Source organism: Microcebus murinus, chromosome 12, assembly GCF_040939455.1.
Source record: "Microcebus murinus isolate Inina chromosome 12, M.murinus_Inina_mat1.0, whole genome shotgun sequence".
In the NCBI taxonomy this organism is placed as follows: Eukaryota; Metazoa; Chordata; class Mammalia; order Primates; family Cheirogaleidae; genus Microcebus; species Microcebus murinus.
The window spans coordinates 23,182,767-23,200,977 of record NC_134115.1 but is presented as its reverse complement, the minus strand read 5'-3'; the positions used below and the strand labels follow the sequence as shown (position 1 = coordinate 23,200,977).

Below are 18,211 nucleotides of genomic sequence, written 5' to 3'. Positions count from 1 at the left end.
TAAATAAAGCTGCAATTGTAGATGAGATATTTTGGAGTCAATGTTTTAGGTCGGAATAAAGAGGGCTTGGGCAGAATCCTGAAGAATACCAATATTTAAGGGATCAATGAAGGAGACATTTATTTTGGGATGAGTAAAGGAGAAATCACTCTAAAAGAAGCCTGAAAAGAACCAGAAAGGCAGAAGAAAAATCAGAGGAGGATGGCATCTCAGACACCTAAACTAGAGAGTTTGTCAAGCGGAGGGTGTTGAAGAGGCAAAAATGCTACTTAGGATCAAGAACTGTTGAAGTTGGGGGAAGTTGCTGTTACTGCCTGTCTGTAACAGGTGGTACCAGAATACTTATTATGCAGAGATATGGGCTTGTTGGGGAAACAATTTGATAAACACTTGATAAGAAAACCACCCTCATCAAGGTTACAAAAGAAGGAAAAGTTGACCTTCAGGGTAGAAGGAGAATTTGAGGCCCTTAAAGTAATTCTGGAAGGGAAGGGTTAAGAAGGGAGATGGAAGGGAAAGAGCCAGGGTGACAGCAGAGGCCCCCGATCTCTGTGTGATGTGACACTTTTATGGAACCCCACAAAAATCCTGTAAAGTTTAATAAATATGTGCTTGATTTAAGTGGTTATCATTCTTATTTCATTATGAGGAAGGGGCTGAATTTCACGCTGGAGAAGGTGTGGTGAGGCACAGAGGAGGCCTGGTGACCAGGGTGGGCAGAGTCAGGCAGAGGTGGGGTTGGGCTGTCCAGGTTCAAATCCAGGCCCCCCACTGATCAGCTGTGGAGCCATCCTGAGCCACAGTCTCGTCATCTGCAAAAATAAAGACAATAATGCTTTCTACTAAATAGGATTGTAATCCACATGTTTCTAACACATGATAGCGCTTAGTAGATATTTCACAAATTTTCACAAAGCCATTTGGAAGGGCATTGGGCTTTCACAGACCATGGAATTAAGGAGAATTAAAGTAATTTCTCTCAGGGCTCAAGGTCAAGGGAAGTTCCTAAAGGATGCCTGCATTATATCAAAGAAGGATTGTAAATGCTCTGAGATTTAGCTAAAGGATGGTACTACTAATCTTGGAGAGAGCAGTTTAATAAAGTGATGTGGGCAGAGCAAATAGGCAATGTGTTCATTCAGAAGTGAGTGGATGAGTTCAGAGACAATTCTTAAAGAAGTTTGGCTAGGAAAGGCAGGAGAGATGGGGGAGGAAGGGAGGGAGGGAGGGTCAGAGAGAGACAGAGAGAGAGAGGGAAAGAGAGAGGGGAGAATAGCTGAAGGGAGGAGGCTAGCACTGGGAGGGAGGATTATCTTATGATGGGAGAAGTTTGAGCAAGTTTCAGTGTTGGTGGGATGGAATCTCATCTCTGAGGCTGTCTATTCACCCAGAGTAATGTAATTGTCTCTTCAAATAAAGGCGACACCTCCGTATCACAAAATCTGCCTTCCTGGTTCTTCACTCTGCGTCCCTGCTGTCATTTAGATTTAAACAACACAGTCAAGACATAAAAAGCAGAGCCTGGTGAGAAAGTTTAAATTTGAATCTTGTGCTTTAAAGAGGCATATTAAATTGCTGTGTTTATGAACTGAGACCTAATCTGTGTTATATATTCACTCATATTTTCTTCTTGAATGGAGATAAGGCATCTCACTGGCATATCATCACTTTTCAATAGCTAGAGGCATCATCAAAAATTGGGATAATTACCCTTAACAGGAATAAATAAATTTTGAGTGCATAGGCTCACACCTTTTAAAGAAGAGCACAGGGAGGTTAACAAGGCAGGTGACTCCTGGCTGGAAGAGCACACATAAGTCATTCTTAATTGGAGGTTTCACCTTTGTTCCCCTGAGCAGCTGCGGAAGACCTTTTTCTACATGTGACTGAGACAGATGAGCAAGTCAGGGAAATGTTTGTATCTCCAAGATGAACTGCTGGGAGATTCCTTTGAAATCCTAAAAGAGATGGTGGTGATTGAAGATGCATGTTTTACAGCCTAGTGTCAAAGAGAGCTAAGAATTCCTGAAGGAGGAGGCAAAACCCAAGGAAGCTCAGAACCAGCGGTTCTGGGAATCTGTACTTCCCCTTGCTTTTCTTATTAACGCTAGAGGGAGGCTGATTTGGAAGACACACCATAAGGGGAACTGTCGAGAATGAATCAGAACATCAGTACTTTTTTGGAAAGAGCAAAGTAAACAAAAGGGAGACCTTGAAAGGAAAGTTATGTGAATATACTCTCTACTACAACCATTGCTTGTGCTCTAGGAGGGAAGAGACTGAGTCCATTCTTCTTTGGAGTCTTTAGCCTCCATAGCGGTATGTTGACCATGACCGTACACTGCCATAGAAACAGCTCTGGGGGGACAGTCAAGGATCTGAGGTTGTAAGCCTAGCCTATTTACTTCTCTGCCTTTAATGTGGTGACTCTGGCTAAGCCTTAACTCCTCTGAACCTTCTTTTCCCTGATATGTTAAAAGGTAGAAAGCATACGACCACTGGGATTCTTGCCCATTCTTGGCTTTTGAGCTACTAGAAAGGTGGACAAAAAGGAATGTATATTTATTAACATAATGAAGATGCTTAAAAGAAAACAGTTCTTTGTATAATTTGTTTTGAGACTTATATGTGCCATTTGATTATATCCACGAAGGAAGAATGAGTGTGAAACCCAGACATCTGAGGTTGGCATGCCCCGGCAATAATATCGTTACATAAAAATTTGGATAAACACTTACTATACACGTGCTTTCACCCCAAAGATTTGGTTTTCAGTTTCTTAATCTTCTGGAATGCTGGAAATGACTTTTGGCATTTTCATCATTCCTGGGGTAAGACCTTATGTTATTTGAAACAAAAGTGGTTTCAGCCTCAAAATAATACAGTTCCTGCTAATCAACTCAAAATCTTCCAAATCACACAGACTATCAGAAGCCAGAACCCATTTTTCTGGACAGGGAATGTATTTGCTTGGTCCATGAGATTGAGATCAAGCCTGGATATTATTTTCCAGGTCCTAGTCTTTGGAAAGCAGACAAAGAATACCCTGATGGCATGAGATGTTTTGTGAATAGCAAACTATTCCAACATTTTCTTAGGAACCACATTTTGTCTTGTGAATAAATTAGGTAGGCCATAGGTATATTTTTATAAACTTATTTTGTCTTTAAATACCTCATGCTTAGTATGGAGGAGCATAGCACCTATTTGGCACTCAAAAATGTTTGTTGAATATTGTTGAATACATGAATAAATACATATATATGGCATTTTAAGAGACTGAGATCTATCATTAGAAATTTTCCTAATTAAAATTTAATTGTTGCTATCAATTTTGATCTATTATGTATATGAAAAGATTGACAGTTAATGAATTTCTGAGTAGATTCTTCTGAACTCGTCTTGAGGTAGAGGCTTATTAACTTTGAAAGGTTTCTAATGGCATCTTTCTTAAAAATCAAGAAATAAGAGAACCAACCTGTCTAGTTATCCAGACCGCTAAGGGTGGATCAGGCAATCATTGAATTTGGGAGTGGCTTGCCAAATGAGGTGGAATGTATCTGACAGGCATCTCTCCCGTAAAACCATCTTGAGTCCCTGATGTTGCTGTTTGAATTGTGGGCACGCTTAGGTTTAGAGAGAGATCTGGAAAGGAAAAGGGTTGATTAAAGGAATATACGATCACTTTTGGCACTAAGAGAGCACACTCACTGAGGTGAGCAGGAAAACGCTAACTATTCATTTATTTTATTCTGGCTCCTAATCAAAAATGTGAGTGGAGACATTCCCGTGTCCTGTGGGCTACCACTTGGTAATATTTAATTTCAATCAACTATTTTTCTTTTTGATTAAGGTAACTTTTCCTGGAGGCTTTGCCTGTCAGAAGCAAGCTCTACCATCTAAAGCTAATACGAGGGCTTCCTCTTATCATTATGTCTGCTAATGAGGCCACTAATGCGATACTCTGAAGGACTACCAGATGGGCCCAGATGTCTAACAGACCTCTTTGCATCTTGTCAGCTGGCATTTGTAGGCTGAAACATCATTCCGGGTCTGTTTGATCACACATATTTGTTACAGGAAGGAGTAAGATGCTATTTTTTTGTTGTTGTTTTTCTAGCAAACAGTTGTGGAACATCAAGCCTGATCAGTCAATTCAACATATTTATTTTACACTAGGAAACTGAGGCATGGAGAGGGGACATTACTTGGCGAAGGCCACTATTAGCTAGAAATAGAATTCAGATCTCTTAGTGTTTTGAAATTTGTAAGAGGCTACATTGCCACATCTTGGAAAATTCTGTACAATTTTTCGCACAAGTAGAACTTGTATAGAACTTGGGAAAGTTCTATGCTTTAATGAAGGCTTCATTTGATGTAGAAATGGGATTTTGAAGAGCTCTCAAAGTGTGACTTTTCCTGTTCAGAGATTTTTTTGCTGATCAGTCATAGACATACATAGCTTGGGATACCCTCTTTCTTGGAATCTGATCCTGGGTCATACATGTGACAACTAATCTAGGTATCACTGCAAAGACAGCAGCAAAACTTTTTTTGTGTATGTGTCAGTTCCTAAGGGTATATTGATGTGTAACTTCCAAGTAAATTTTGAGGCAGCAAACTGGTTTGCATCATGTTTAGTTCTTATCAAATTGAGCTTCCTTTTGGTGAGGAGCTGGATGCTTTGACTTCACAGCAGGACCTGATGTCCCAGTTCTCAAACTCTAGGACCTGATGATGGTTGGCTGTCAGCACGATCGCCAGCCCTGGCCATGCCCAGCCTCAGCATTGACCATGGGGGCTGGCTGTGGCTTCCCTGCTACACTCCCTAAGCATGGGAGAAAGGCACATATTAAAATGGGGACACTGCCCAGTGTGTGAAACCACCTTAGGCAAACCATCTCATCTTTCTGTACTTTAGTTTTGTCATCTGTATATGGGGATGATATTAATATTTGTGTCTAAAGAGTCAGGATACGTAGAAGGATAAACAGGATTTCCCCAAAATGGCCTTGAGTGATTATCCGAGATTAGCTGGTGCAAACTGGCTGAAACTGCAAGCCATTGCCTTCGCCCCAGCTGGGAGAAAACAGCATCTCTAATCTCAAAATTTCATGAGATTGGTGGCTTCCTCTTCTCAGCAGTTGGAGTTACAACCTCCCCTGGGATGCTGGGGTCTTTACACACTGGGTAGCTGGCTTTCTCAGCCATTGGTGTAAATAGCTGGCACCTAAGCTGAGACTACTTGACAACCAAATAGGCCTTTATACAGATGAGTCTCATGTTTTCCCCATATTAAGAAAGAGAACTGGGAAGTTCTTCCCTCTGCTAGAGCACAGTCCTTTTATCAGAGCAAAGTGCCCCAGCTCCACGTGGGCTTAAACAGGGCCCTTTGCAGAATGCTAAGAAATCAAAGGCTTTGCACATCTGTTGCCTTAGTTCCAGCCTTACCAAGCGATGCATCTGGTGTTTACCTCGAACCCTTAGGTTATTAGCTCGTAGTGGAGATTAAATGAATGAATATACAAAAACACCTAAGGACAATGCCTAACATTCTTAGCTCGTAAGTGGGCATGATCATCAGATTAAAAAAAAACTTAGTGAGATGGCATATGAGAAAAGCCATATGTCAACTATAAAGCATGTATATGTATTAGCTATATGGTCATTAGCTATATCTACTTTTTGTTTCATAACAACCTCTTCATCCAACTGGAGGTATACAAAGAAATGGGGGCCATGCCAGTATTCACTGGAGAATGGAAAGAAATGAGGCATAGATACTGGTGAACAATGAGGCAGGAGGACTTCCAGTTTAATTGTTTCTTTTTCCTCCAAGTATTAACATCTTTATTTATTTTTGAAAGGATCTAGGGAAGTTGGAAGAAAGTTGCTAGAAGACATTTGGCTTCTGCGTCTTAGGATAGAAGATGTCTTTTTATCCCTTTGCAGTAACTACCAAACATCACATCTGTGGCTTTCCACAGAAAGTTGTTAAAACCCCAGTTCTTTTTTCCTCACGCTTTCAGATATAAATACAACTTTATGTGCTCCAGCACAATCTCAATATGAATATGAGAAGGATAAATTCCTATTAAAAATACCACCAGGTTGCTAGTGCCTGGAATAAGAAATGATATGTCAATAAGCTTGGAACATGAATCTGATTATTTCGAGTTATGTGTACACGGAGGGTTTCACTGTGAATGTGGCAGCAAGGAAAACATTCAACTGGCTATAATTACTCCCTGAATGACTCCTCCAGAAACCCGAGAGCCAGCCTCGCTTCCCATCCCTCTCTCACCCTCCACATCAAGCCGTTTCATCTCCACTTCCAATACATCTTAAAGGCATTCACTTCTTTCTGTTGCCTTCACAGCTGTCTTAGCCTACGTGCCATCATCTCTCACATGAACTACTACAAGAGACTTCTGTCTTGTCTTTCCACTTTTGCCCCACTCCAATCAATTCTCTACCAAGAAGTTAAAATGATCTTTTAAAATATAAATGAGATCCTGTCTCTTCCTGCCTCCAGTAGCTTCTTATTGCATTTAGAGTAAAACCTAAACTCATAAACATGGCTAGAACAGCTTGCAGGAACTCAAAAAAATTTCCCCTTTGTGTGGGAAGATGCAGCCACACTGGCTTTCTTCTAGTTCTTTCTTTAGTTCCTGGAAAGCAGTAGGCTCTCAGAGCATTTGCACGTGCTGATCTTTTTCACAGGACCACCTTTCCCCCGTCTCCACGCTTGCTTTCCTTCACTCCCCTGTGTTCTCAGCGCAAACACTTTTTCTGACATGTGCACATACAGAGACACACATACTCCCATCTAAATGCACACACGCACACACACTTCCATCTAAATACATACACACACGCATACACACATACTTTTATCTAAATACACACACTCATGCACACATACTTTTATCTAAATACACACACAAACATGCATGCACACATACTTTTATCTAAATACACACACACGCATGCACACATACTTTTATCTAAATACACACACATGCATGCACACATACTTCTATCTAAATACACACACATGCATACACATGTACTCCCATCTAAATACACACACACTCATGCACACATACTCCCATCTAAATACACACATATGCATGCACACATACTCCCATCTAAATACACAAACACACGCATGGACACATACTTCCATTGAAATACATACACACACTCATGCACACATACTTTTATCTAAATACACACGCACACCCATGCGCACATACTTCCATTGAAACACACACACACACTCATGCACACATACTTTTATCTAAATACACACACACACATGCACACATACTCCCATCTAAATACACACACACACACACACACACACGCATGCACACATACTTCCATTGAAATACAGACAAACACATGCATTCACACATATTTTTATCTAAATAAGGTTCTCTCCTTTGTTCCTTCTTAGAGCACTCTTGGCTTTTGACTCACTGCACATATATCAGAATGTATAAATACATCTGTATTTGTTATTGTATGTCTCAGTTTGTTCAGCTGCTATAACCAAATGCCATAGACTGAAGGTTTATAGACAATAACTCCCCCCCCACCCCCCGCCCGTTCTGGAATCTGGGAAACCCAAGATCAAGGTACCAGCAAATTCTGTGTCTGGTGAGGGCCCATTTCCTGGTTTAAAGCTAGCAACTCCTCACCATGTCTTCACGTGGTGGATGGGGGGTGTGAGCTTCCTTGGGCCTATTTCATAAGGGCACTAATCCCATTCATGGGGCTTCACCCTCACGACTTGATCATTTCCAAAGGCTCCACTTCTTAACATCATCAGCCTGAGGGTGTGTGTGAGGATTTTAACATATGAATTTTGGGAGGAAATAAACATTCAGACCATAGCAGTGTGTTTATTTAATAGTTTTTGTTCTCAGTTAATGGTAAGATCCAGGAGAACAGAGACCATGCCTGTTTTGTTCATTACTGAGCATTAGTATCTAGCACGTAGAAATTTTGATAAGTGAATGCCAGTAATTATAACAGTATGATCAAAAAGCTAAGAAGATTCAGGAATTTTCCATTGAGATGACAGTCTACTGGGAACCCACTGGGAACCCTGGATTTGAGATCTGTCAGAGCTTAAGCAAGTTACTAAACTTCTCTGAACTCATTTTTTATCATTGGTAAGTTGAGGAAAATAAAGAATCTTAATACTCTTTTTTTTTCACTCCCAGAGGGTTTTGAGAATCAAATGAGAAAGTCATTATACTAGTGCTTTGGGACCTTAAAATATTTATACAAATTTATATTGTTGTCATTATTAAATAAAAAATTATGTCTGAAAGCAGAATAAGAAAAGAAGGATAGGTAGTCAGAATCAGAAGGGATGAATGACTGATAGCCAAGAAGTCACTGGTAAATTAACACAGCAGCCTGAAATTTGTTGTCCAACCTTTTAAATTCTACTATTTGAGAAAAACTAAACCCATCAAAATAATCATAAAGGATTTATAATATGTATATTTTTAGATTGCATCCATCGTTGGGAAATTTCCTAGCAAATGAATCTCACTCAATTGAGAGCAGATGTTATCTATATTTTTAAATTCTTAGATCTTCATGATTTTGAATATTGCATCAACTTTGGGTACTTTTTGTCATACATCATTTCATATCTTTGCTGATTTTCCTTTCCTTTTGTAAATTATATGCTAATTTCTAAACCTGTATGAATTCTTTTATGATGTTAATGATTACTTTTCTTATGCCCATTTAATTCTGAAATTCTCTATTCATCAGGCAATTTAAGCAAAACTTATAAAACATCAATTATAATCTGTCTCATTGCATTTGCTGTGAATGATTTTACTCAGAGAGTATTAGTTAAGCCTTAGCTACAAGGTTTCCAGGGACATTATTTGACTCCTGATTTCACAGTGGATTTTAAATGATGACCACTATACTTGTTTTTGATTTGAGAGATATAGCTCAACTATGATGGCAAAACCTCATCTTTGGTTTCTAAGTAAGAAAGAAGTCACAGTGAATATAACACTCAGATGAGCTGTCATTTTTTATAATGGATCAGGGAACTGTCTTATTTCATTCAATCAAAATTTGAACTCTTTCAAGAAATGTATATTTGGTGTATAGAATTGCTCCAGGTATGCCTACAAACTCACTTGTTCATTTATCAATAAACTACCATTCTAGGTGCTAGTAATTAAAAAAAGACCCTTGACTATTTTTTTCACTTTCTTATGTATTTATGTCTTGGCTTAGATTTCAGTTATAAAAGACTGTGAAGATTCCTGACAGTCTAGAGACTTAGTAGGCCACTAACAAATGCTCAATGGCTGATTCCCAGTGCTGGGTCTGCAAAGCCTGGGTTGCTACGAGTCTCTCTCTCTCTCTCTTTCTCTCTCTCTCTCAGAAACACATGTTCTTAACCACTCACTTAAATTTACTTGAATTTTCTAAAAATAAGGATGTCAAATAGTACCTTGTTGAAATGCTATGATAGTCAGCATACTGGTTTGGCTACTTCAGTAGAAACAATAATAATAATGGTTTAAACCAGATGGAAGTCTATTCCTTTCATATATAAAGGTCCAGGTTGGCAGGAAATTCAGAGGAAGGGCAGCCTTGGTTGATGAGGTTATCCAGAGACTCAGGGTTCTTTCTGTCTTGTGACTCTGCCATATTCTAGGGTGTCACCATCATTAGTGTGGGCAATGCTGTCTTGCTACTACCTGTCTGTGCCTAGCCAGGAGGAAGGGGAAAGAGAAAGTGGAAGAGACAGTTTCCTTTCCAGAACATAACTTGGAAGATGCACAGGTTACTTCTTCTCATATCCCATAGTATAGAGCTATGTTGTTTGACTACACCAAGCCACAAGGGAGGCTGGGAAAATTAGAGTTCAGCTGAGTGACCATGTGTCCAGAAAAAACTCAGGAAAAAGAGCAGAATGGATATTGGGGAAAAACTGGAAATCATTAAGAGTTATGCTGACCACCTCCCCTACCACTGCCCTGCCCCAATATACTCTAAATTTTCTAATATTTTTATTTATAAAAATAAATTTATATATGAAAAGATACATGGACTTTTAGAACACTCGTGAATCCAACAGCTAGGATCTACAATAGTTTTATCCTACTTCTTGACTGAGTCCCAAGGTCCTACAGTTCAAACCCCCGGAGTTATGTCATTCTTTTCTTTAGTCATAGAACTGGTAGTATGGAAATTTCCTTTTGCTTCCTTAGTCAAAGAGCTGCCTATTGTAAGCAAAGGCAGTCTATTAGTGACAAATTATACAATTTTATTCATGGTAAGCTGACCTTCCAATTATAGCACATTAGGAGTTGGGGCTGAATTGGACCACCTCACTACCTGAATCGTTCTTGCAATCATTCATTATTTCTCTCTGAAATCAACCCTGACTTCTAGAGACTCTTTAAAGTATTCATTTATGCATCCATTCAGTCAATATTTATCGAATAGCTGCTATGTGCAAGACATTGCACTGGCTGTTAAAGAAGTGGAATAAAAGAGTGGAAAAGTGTACAATCCTTGCCCTTTAGGTACTTATGGTTAGGAAGGGGGGATGAGGGAGGTTCATACTTCATTAATTAATCCTGTAATGTGTGATGAATGTGGAAACTATCAAGTGGTGGTGACTCAGAAGCAGACTCAATTGTATCTGGTGGGGAGATCTGGTTTCTGGTAGGAAATGGTTGGTTAGGATGTGTAGTTTTTTTAAAGATGATAACAATCGGGGAGTTTCCAGGCAGTGGGAACAGCATAAGGAAGGTAGTAGAGATGGCAAAATCTAGAAGTGATATTACCCAGGCTGTTTCTTTGAACCGAACAGAAAAAATAGGAAGCACAGTGACACAGTAGACTCAAATGCTGACATCCTTTGGCAGCTCTGTCAAAGGTGCTGGGGCAAGCCTTTAAGGTTTATCTATCTCCACACTCATGCTACCTGTCTACTCTATAGGCTCTGTAGCAGCAGCACAGGCACAGGGGCACGTAAGGACAACTCCCATGTCCTCGAAGGCCCTCTCAATGTCCCTACAGGCTCCGTCCCTTACAGGATAATTGGGCTCATTAATTCCTTATGTAAATGAAAAGCATTCTAATACCTGGCTTTCCAAGCTAACTTCTGAACGTCAATATGCTCCAAAACATTTCCTGAAATATAGAAGGGTCAGTGTGTTCCATTAGTGTTTTTTTCATTGCTGTTGTTTAACTTGCAAATGGCAAATGATCCCCTACAGTACAGGATGGGGAACTTGTCCCTCTGTCACTGTCTGAGCAAGTACTGGGAAAACAACAGAGAGATGTGATTTAAGAACGTAGATTATCCAAAGTCACTTAAAAAACATTTACCAAAGAAGTCTGTTTTTATATCTTCTTTTTTTTTGGGGGGGGAGGTCAAAATTATCACATAATTTTATTAATTATATTTAGAGAAACAGTTCTGTGGAGGCAGTGCCAACTAGAATTGTCAATAAAATTTTTAAATTTAGTGCTTTTATAACTTTTCAGGGCTCTCAAAAGTGTGACTCTCATAAGTTAATTTCTCAGATACAGGAGAAACACCAAATTGTTAGGGAGCCCAACAATCTTAAAGGTTAAATTAAAAACATTTGAGTTTTTGGCGCTGAGCGTAGGGGACTCTGTATTCCACTCTTGCCTGCAATAGTACTGGAGCCGAAACAGCACAGGCAAAATTTTAAAATGATATTAAAATGTTAATTTCTCCAATATTTCCACTTGCTTTCTGAACTCACTGAGTTGAAAAGAATGGTTTCAAATTTGTCACAATAGGACGAAGTCTGACTGAATTGCGATCATTTCAAATCTGGAAGTGTTATGATTTCGATTTACATTTAAATGAGGCTCCTTGCAGATGGGAGACTTAAGAGAATCTGCACCTCCTATCCCAAGACAAGACTCAGACACTGGCTAAGGAGGAGTCCAAGACAGAGAAGGGATTGGAGAGCCTACAAGTGAGTGATGGTTTTGGTCCTATCTTTCGGTCTCAATGGAGATCAATACTAGCATAGAGGTGAGATGTTTTGGCCTCCCTGGAAGAAAGGGAGTACAACAACCCAAAGTAGCTTGCATATCTTCACCAGGATTTATCAAATTTAAAACTGGATGAGGAAGCTTGGAGAAATTCTGGTGCGGGTCTCTTCTTCAAGTGGAAAATATACATGCAACTAGAAAGTGGGGTCTGCTAAGTGCTTCTGGATTCTGTGGCCCTGAGCCCTGTTTCCTTACCATTTATTGGCTTTCTTCTAAATATCTAAGACTGAATATGGAGATTGTTCATTTTGGAAGTAATAGACCCAGGAATAATAAATCAGCATTAATGTTCAGACTAGACTCTTCTAACCTTTTTGATTGCTTTAGTTTTGCGAAAACTTTGCTGTCTCCCAGATTATTATTGTGGATTGAGGGAAGATTTTTTTCGTTCTTTCTTTCCTTTTATTTTTGCCAAAATAACGTTTGGTAGACTATCAAAATAAACTCACTTTGTTAATAAGATTAAAATTCTTTAACACAACTGAATATTTGGAAGAAGGAAGGAAGGAAGGTGAATCTTAAGTCTCAGCTCACCTTGTTCTGAATTGACGCCACAGTTGAGTTCAAGGCAAATGTTTTGATATACCCATGGCAGGTTTTCTAGCCGAGGCATGAGGTTTGTGCTGTTTGTCAGCAGGCCCCTTGTGAAACACCTATAAGTTGCTTTTAGCAATAAGCTAAAGCAACGGTACCTAGGAGAGGACGACACCAGCGGCAAGTGGTCGGGAGACACTGGCCTTGGAGGTAATTGCTTGTCCCTTGTATTGATTCTCACGGCCAACCCCTGTGCCTCTGGGAAACCTGCAATGCAGTTGTCGACAGTAATCCTCTTTCATCCTAACTAGAACTTTCTTCAACTTCTGAGAGTGAGGCGTTCAGGTCTAGGGACCCCTGGAGTAGGCAGCGCTTGCTGTGTCCCTTGGGAAATGTCTGTCCTTAGGCCAGCAGAGCAGCTTCAGGGAAATTGGGACTCTCACTTTCCATTACTGGCCTCACACGATCGCTTTGGCTGACAGTGTGTAGAAAAAATACCATGTGATAAAGAGAACAAATTATAAGTGGCTGGAAAACATTTTCTTTTATAAACATGGCCTGAGGAAATCCCATTCAAACTCTCTCAGATGACCTGGAGCCCAGGAGTACATCAACTTGGTAACAGTGAAAGTGCTAGACAAGATCCTGACCCCTCCTGACTGAGCCACACACCCATTTTCTGAGAAGCAGATGGCTGTTTGTGTGATTATTCTAGCATTTATCCATTCGCTAAAGGGCAACGTGAGCATATTGCACTTTGCTAGGGGAGAGGAAGCACTGCTTGGCTAATACTGTGGACGATTTAGAGCTGCTGCCTGGCGTCTTGAGAGCTTGTCTAGCCAACTTTGTGGACATTGTCTCAACACCCATTGTATCTCTGTACCTTCTCCACTGTGCAGTTCCTCCACCTTTCTGAAGACTTGCCAACTCCAGGACATTGACACCAAGTTTAGAGACCTGCCAATCTCCGTCCCTCTTAGTCTCAGGTAAACTCTTTTTTTTTTTTCCTCCTCTATGTTTTTCCCCTCAAAAGCACCTTTCCATGGCCACAATCACTCCCCCTGGAGCATCATCTCTTGAAAGAGAAGCATATGCTTTCTACACTGAACAAGAATTCCAAAGGCAATGAAATATGAAAAGGTTGGCAACCTCCTTAAAATGGGGGATACGAGAAATACAAAGAGAAGAAACACAAATAAAACACCTCAAAAATTGTTCTGTCATACCAGTAAATCATTATTTCAACGCAATTCAACAAAAATTTGTTTTGCACTTTCTACACACTAACCATACAAAGAGAGCATGCTGATTAAAGGTGCATGGTCTTGGGTGAGCAGGTTGCATTTAAAAAACAAGCTATTGTCCAAGATGGTCACCATATAAGGCGCAACAAGTGGCGGTCGGGTGAGCTTGTGGGAGGAAAGATAAGTAGGGAATAACCAACATCATTTGGTTATGATGCTGTCAGTAGCAGACAACATGAAATAGTTTTATTCAAAGACTTGATAAGATAATGTCTATGTTTTTAAAGGATGTTGGTGGGCACAACGTGGAAGATGAGTGGAGCAGAAGAAGCAGGCAATGAGTCTAGTAGGAGGCTTTGCTTCTTAAGCAATGATAGAGACAGTCTCCCCACAAGTCATTTCATTTGAACGACCTGGAGCAGGAGTATAAATGAAGACCATCACCCCTACCCCCAGGCTCCCATCCTGCCAAGGCTTACCCTCTTTTCCTCCCATCTGCTGCTCAGGGCACTCACACATCTGCATCCATATGTCTAAGCTCCATCTCTCTGCCCCACCCCAACCCACAAACACCCACTGGACACAGCTCAGTTTTAGGGGTGTGCCTATGGGCCATACTGTCTGCTTTCAGAAGGCTGCTCCCTTGTAGGAGGCTGTTCAGGCCCTGAACTCTATTCCAGAGTCTTTGGGTTAGTAATTTCAGTGTCCCAGGTACCCAGAGCGTGGTCCAGAATCAGGGGCATGGGTTCCAGGTGGGCATGGATTCCAGGCAAGCACATACCCTAGGCCCTGTGCACTCCATGATTTTGCCCTGTCACGGGGCCACAGTGGGGCTTTCTAAGGCACAGAGCTCACGAGGGTTCCAACTGTCTGGACTTAAGGGACGTACTGCAGAAAGATCCAAAGTTTCTTCTTAGGAATAGTCAACATTTCACCAATGCATAGAGAAGCCACAGAGAAAAATCATCCCTTTTCTGAGTATGAAATAGACCCCAAAAATGATGCCTCTGAGCAAAGTCTGGTTACTGTCACACTGTTCTCTTATTATAAAAAGATAATAACAAAGACTCCATGCTCTTCCAATAGATTAATTTCAGAAGGGCTCCAGTTACTTTTTTTCTCATTCTAAAATTGGCCTAGATGTTAGCAGACCAAATTTCCCCTTTGTCTATCCTCTGGCATAAAAAGTCTAAAAGACCCAGAGTTCTTCCAGGACACAAACAGACCTCAGTGAACCATTCCATTGGGAATGTTCACCACATTCTCAGTGCAAGACATCCCTTGCCTCGATCCATACACAGCAGCTCTTATTTTTCTTCATGGAACCATTGTCTTAAGTACGTGTGTAATAGTGTGTGTGTGTGTGTGTGTGTGTGTGTGTCATGTAAAGAGGGACAGAAAATAAGGGTGAGAGGGTGAAACATAAAATGCTTTGAAGAAGGGAGTTTCCTCTTTTTTCTCTCCTCTTCATTGGTCCAACAGGAATATAGGGCTGAGTATTAGGGGAGCTGAATTCTAGTGCTACAGCCTATTAACTACCCAGTAACATGGATCTAATCACTCAGTGTTGTTGTATTTTAGTTTCCTCTTTTGCAAGATGAGAGGGCAGGACATGGAACCAGATGAGATGTGAGGCAGACCTGGAAGAGCAAAGGAAACCAGGACTCAGAGCAATGCATTTAGGACTTCTTGCTATAGCCTGCTCTGTCCTTCTGTAATTCCAGCTGGCGAGTTGGGAGGTTGGAGTAGGAATAGGCAGAGGGGGATTGTAGAAGCCTGGATAGTGGAGCAATATTTATCTTTCAAGTCAGAGTGTTTTTTATAAGGGCTGTGAATTCTCTTAATTACATCTTCCCCTCAACAAGTTCACTCTCTGTCCAGGTGTGTCTTTACCCTCTGGCTGTTTCATGCTACTTGATCTGTGATTATTACCTGATGTTGGGTTTGATAATTTCATGTCCATTTTCCTACACAAGCCTCTCTCTAGCCAGCCTCGGACTTTCAGGACAGTCCTCTGGTGCAGCAGACAGGGTCTGGGTTTGCTCCAGGGATTCTGGAGAGCTCAGATCATCACTCATAAATGAAATTGCTCCAAAGCAGTCTTAAGAAAAACAATGCCTATTTGACTGTTTCCCTTCTAACTCATCAAACCTTTATAAGCTAGAAAACTAAGCTACTTTTTATTTTCTCCTTTGTAAGAAACAACAGAATGAGGGGTATGGAAAAGGTGAGAATTCAAATTCTGCTTTTGTAATTTACTGATTATTTGCTATTGAGTTTTTTAACCTCTTTGAACCTTAGTTCTCTTATCTGTGAAATGAATTTAGTAATATATATATTACAAAGTTGTAATAAACCTTCAAATAAGTAGTGTAGATGTATATGAAAGCACAAGTAGCAATCTACTGAATACCTAGCACATTTCAATATGTAAGCTAATTTTCAATTCTGTCTTTCCTACCAATCCTCATTGACACAAAATTTATGAAGCAAGTAATAATAGTGCACATTGGAGAGAGTAACTATTTGCAGGAAGAACGTTGCAAACATCATTCTAAGTGATTACTTGTGTATATGAGGGGGTGCTGCTAGCTCTTAACCTCATTATAGCAGAATATTCCACTTCTGACAGAATTTAGTTCTTATCTTTTTCTACTCTAGCAGAGGAAGTGACAAAGATTCACCTTGCTCACCCCAAGGAGATTAAATCATCTTTAGTACACTTAAAGAGTGAGTCTCCTTCCCACTGTCTGTCCCAAATCATCAGGGCATACACCTAAGGAGGTGGCTGGTAAAAACATAAAATCAGATTGCTTGTGTTTGGAAGCTACTGGGTCCCCTAGAGGCAGTGGGGTAGCCCACCTAGATGGTGGATGAGTAGCCCTCTTGATCACCAAAAGTGTGTAGCGAGCCTCTTTTGGTATCAGGGATCAATGAGGAAAGCTGCCAGATATTAGCAAGGAAAGAAGTAGCAGAGCCCAGGGAAGGAACAGGGACAGTGACTCTGTGCTCACCAGGGGCTGAAGCGTGACTCACCGTGCTGGGATGCGGGTGCTGTCCTTGCAGGGGTGGCTGTTCAGGGAAAACCTCAGCACTCAGGGCTGTGATTCTGGGAACCAAAGACATTGCGGATGAAATGTACTCTCGCGGGAGCAGGGTCATCTTCCCGTGGAGATCCGGAGTGGGATCTGCGGGGATGTGGGTGGGCAGCAGGCCTGGGCGATGACAGAGGACCGACGCCACGTGGCAGAGAAAGCAAAGGTAGCCTCAGACCAATCAGACAGATGCTAGAGTCTCTCTTCTGCAGATACGGGTGTGGGAATCAACCCACCTCTCTCCTTTTTTGGAGCTCTAAACCCCTAGGCCTTTTAAATATTTAAAAGAGGGTAACAAGGGGAGCATACCAGACATCCTATTATTAAACAATTTGGCGCCGGCGATTCAAGACAGATTTATTTGGGGAAAACAAGAGAAATGTGATGGGAACTGTACCATAAGAGTGTGGAGTAATTTGTTCCAGTTATGTGGGTCTGCATTAGCCTTTGCTTGATTTTTTTTTTTTTCCTTTGGCCCCATAGTTCAAGGTATTATTATTTTTTGGTCTGTGTTCTCTCTGTTTTCTATTAAAAAAAAATGCAACAAGGTTGAGAATGGCCTGTCTGGCAGACAGATTGGATTGGGGAAACAGACATGTTCTTGCTGTCAGTTATGACTTGCCTTTCACCAGTGCTGGTCATGGGTTAGGACCTGTGCTCTCAGGGTTTGCTGGGAAATTGCTCTTGTAGACCACGTGAGCAGTGTCTCACGGTTCTCCCCTGTGTGTCTCAGTGCCACATAGTCAGAGGAAATGCTTTTGTTCTTCATATGGAAACCATATTGTATTGTTATACCTTTTTCTATTAGGTTGCAAATTGCCCTGTCTTGCTGGATATATTTGTGGTGCTATCATTAAATATATTGAGTCTCTTAGGAAAGAAATATCTGAAACACAAATAAGTGGGATTATTTTGTGAATAAATTATCGGGCAACAAATAATTTTGGCTGGCAACAGGAGACAGAATGCCTCCCCACAAATAAAATATCAATTGCAAGTGTGGCAAGGCTGGGCTGGTCTTTGCTGCGGAGAAGCATAATGAATGATTCTATTTTGCAGTTGTTTCTAGAATGTAAGCATTTTCAAGTCAGTGTTGCAGTGTTTGGTCTCAGGAGAACAGGGAAAATTTCTAAAGATAGTGTCATTTTCCAAGTACAAATTGTCCAAAGAGGAACATTGTGTATGATGTGTTGGGCCAGACGAATTGTGTCATTTGAGAAGAGCGTAGACTTGATGTTGACT

General features: G+C 40.7%; 1 long non-coding RNA gene across 1 annotated transcript; it reads right to left on the bottom strand.

Annotated features, from left to right (window-relative positions):
* Nucleotides 1–547: 547 nt before the first annotated feature.
* LOC142874362 (uncharacterized) lies at nucleotides 548–17,074 on the bottom strand. The gene is made up of 3 exons (XR_012922180.1): nucleotides 16,911–17,074; nucleotides 3,479–3,645; nucleotides 548–812 (listed from the first exon to the last, which is right to left on the bottom strand). It is a non-coding gene; the product is annotated as an uncharacterized LOC142874362 (long non-coding RNA).
* Nucleotides 17,075–18,211: the final 1,137 nt, after the last annotated feature.